This window comes from Cupressus sempervirens, chromosome 11 (assembly GCF_028749045.1).
Source record: "Cupressus sempervirens isolate cs-2001-9-10 chromosome 11, ASM2874904v1, whole genome shotgun sequence".
NCBI lineage: Eukaryota > Viridiplantae > Streptophyta > Pinopsida > Cupressales > Cupressaceae > Cupressus > Cupressus sempervirens.
Genome location: NC_143128.1, coordinates 712,413,547 through 712,416,984, shown reverse-complemented (window position 1 = coordinate 712,416,984; position 3,438 = coordinate 712,413,547). Strand labels below are relative to the sequence as shown.

Sequence of the window (3,438 nt, the reverse complement as noted above, 5' to 3'; positions counted from 1 at the left end):
TATCCTTTGGAGGAATCTAAATATCATACAATGATGCAAACATGGGATCTAGCATCCAACATTTTCCTCTTTTGAATAGGAACATGTACATATGCAAGGCAAGCAAATACATGAAAGTGAACCATTGAGGGCTTGTGTCCACTCTAGGCTTCCTTTGGAGTGATATTTTGAAGCACTTTTGTTGGGCTTCAATTCAAAATATAAACTATGGTTGCCACTACAACTCCCCAAAAAGAATTTGGAAGGTTCTTAGACTTTAACATACTTCATGCCATCTCCATAATGGTATGATTCTTTCTTTCTGTAGTACAATTCTGGTAGGTGGTAAAGGCTATCGTAAGTTGTCTTTGAATGCCATGCATGTCACAAAAATTAGAAAACTCTTTGGAGATGAATTCTCCCCCTCTATTTGTTCTAAGTATTTTAATGGAATACCCACTTTTCTTTTCTACCATAACTATAAAATGCTTGAAGCATCCAAGTGCTTCAGATTTCTTCTTAAGAAAATAAACCCATGTATTATCAATAAAGGTCAAAAAATAGATATTTTTTGTAATGCCTACCCCTATTTGACTTTTCTATTGCATTGCCAGATTCTTTTAGGCCAATTTTATGATAGTGTTTTATGATTAGTTGTACTAGGTTACCGGATTTGATTAAATTTTATTTCATACTTAGTTGATTTATGTTTTAGTTACTTAGTTATTTCATGTGTTCAGGATTATTTTGATGATGATACATGTATGTTAATATAGTGATTTATAATATTTCATGATTTTAGTTAGATGAATGATTTATATGCAATTCTATGGTTACTTACCCCATACTTGCATATGTATGGTGTACTTGTATATTTTACTTTATGATTGACATTCCTAATGTGGTTGAGGGAGGGATTTGTAGTCGCCTAGTAGTCAAGATCCACATGATGCACCACTCCCTACCATTACTTTTTTAGTTTAGATTATATGTGTATGTACATGCTCAAATTTTATGCAAATTGCAGGTACCAAGTATCGACTTCCTTGAATTGCCAGGATGAGCATATCCTATCGCAGTATCTCAATGGTAAAAGAGGAGAGATAATCTTTGATTCAAAATCCTAACCTTAAGCCAATTATCCTAGAAAGTAGGACAAGCGTATGAGTTGCTTACCCATTTGAATTTGTCAACTGAATTGAATTCGTGATTTTGACCCTGGAGTTGAATCTATGCTTTGTCCTTCAGTTGAGTTTTCGTATTTTGTCTTGTGGGTTTGTTGTGATTTTTAGTTATAATTGAATCAAATTAAAAGATAATTTAATTAAATTTCTATGAAAAATTGATATTTAATTAATTGAGAAATTAATTGAATAAAAGAATTAAATTTAAAGATTTAATTAAAGGTCTAATTTTGACATAATTATATTTATTTAATTTAATAATAATTCATTTAGGAGTTTCATTTTAATAATAAACTCTAAATAATATTATTAGTTAAATTAATAAAAATATTATTAAAGATGTCTTGTGAATTAATTAAAGAGAGAAAGAAATTGATTCAATAAAGATAATTTTTATTACTTACAAAAAGCTTGTCAATGAAATTAAAATAATAAAATAATTAAGGAAAATGGGTTTCACGTGATTACACAATTGAAGCCCTAATTTGGGGAAAAAAACTTTATTAGGAAAAGAGAGTTTATTTCTCAATATCGAGGTTTGGAGGAGCCAATTTTTGGGAAGAGGGTCTTCAAAGGAAAAAGAATCTGATTGCGAGCTCTGTGCATGCATTGTTTAGCATCAAATCTAGGTAGGATCTCGTGGGTTTTGTCCAGTAGTTCTTTCATCGAAATATTTGTCTTCTCTAAGTTTGATTGAAATTGTTTCAAATTATATTTAGGTTAAAACCCTTGTGTATGAAATTTGATTGTTCTTCATTTTCAGAAACCTCTATAAGCAATTTGATGACACTAATAGATTTGGGAGTGTTTTGCGACGTCAATTTGCATTTGGCTTTTTTTTTTTGCCTTATAGCCCAACGACGTCGCAATTGTGACGTCGTTGGGCTATAAGGAAAAAAAAAAGAGGCGCATTGCTCATTATCTACTGCCACCAAATCGAGCTCCGCTATCGCTGAGAATTATCACTGCCTCTGAATCGCCAAATCGAGCACCCAAGGTATGGAAAAGTTTCTGCTGCTTCTTTCTCCTCCTTTTTCCTTTTTATATGCTCTGGAAACAAACTCAGTAGGGACACTATAGAGATATTATCATAATGGCCCAGATTCACTTTTCGCAAAGCCAAAATTCTTTCTTTAACATACTCACTTACCTTGTCACGGAGCTCCATGCCTATCATCAGGGTCGATGGGAAAATGGGTGAAAGCTGCACCAGAAGCCCACCAAAGCCGCAGCCAATATCTGCAAACCGAATTTTCTTTTCTTGACCAGTTGAGGCAGAACATGCGTTCGCTGGTTTCAAATCCTTAGAGTTCGAGACTTCGTGTTCTTCTTGAGCTTCGCCATTAGGGTTAGGCACTGGAGATTTGTTGTCTTGGAGATGTTTTTCGGAGAAATATGAAGGGAAATGGTCAGCATAATCGAATTGAGCCAAACAGAGAGGTACAAGAAAGTGTGAATCACTGAGAGGATTGCTATGAGCTCGCGCTCTGTAAAAATGCTTCCTTGGATGCTTCACGGACGTGCAATGCTCTCTAGCATGTGACATTGCTTGAATTCGAGGGTTTTTCTTCACATTTCTTGACGAGATTGGAGAGAAGCTCTGTGGTGAAGAATGGCTGTTGCAGAACCTCCTAGATGAATGGCTGCCATGACACGCCTCCCGTTGTCTTGTCATATTTCTTTAAGATCTTTGCAACCCCTGTGTAGTCATGGTCTCGCTCAATGGACAAATTTGACAAAACGGGGGTTTTGAATTTGAGAAAGGGGGAAAATTAGGGACATAGTCCATTATTAACCTTACATACCTCCGATAAAGACATTCGAAAACCTTTTGTCTTTTCAGGAACCCCATATACATCTAATAAACACATTCGAAAGAATTTCATCTCTTTTGGAACTATTGGAATACTTTCAACAACATTAGTGATACTAGATGATGCTCCAATAGGTCCAAGGTAGATGTTGCAATGACTAATACAAAATGAAGGTGTTGCAATATTTAATGTAGAGAGTTTGTTTGAACTTGATACTGGTATTGTGTTTTCTATGGAACAAATGAGAAGCAATTATTAGAAAATAAATAAAATATAAACTGTTCAAATGCAGGAAAAAATTAAATGAAAATTTATTGCTTGTTAAATATACTTTCAGATGTAAAATGGAGGTTTTTTAGTGTGTTGATATTTAAAAAATCACATTAAGTATTATTGCCGGCATGTTATCATTGTCTGTTTATTATGATTAGTATTATTTTTCTATCTTCTTTGTGTCATCA

At 33.9% G+C, this 3,438-nt stretch overlaps 1 pseudogene; it reads right to left on the bottom strand.

Moving 5' to 3' along the window:
• Positions 1-2,109: 2,109 nt before the first annotated feature.
• On the bottom strand, positions 2,110-2,709 carry LOC149531669 (tRNA (guanine-N(7)-)-methyltransferase pseudogene; annotated as a pseudogene).
• Positions 2,710-3,438: the final 729 nt, after the last annotated feature.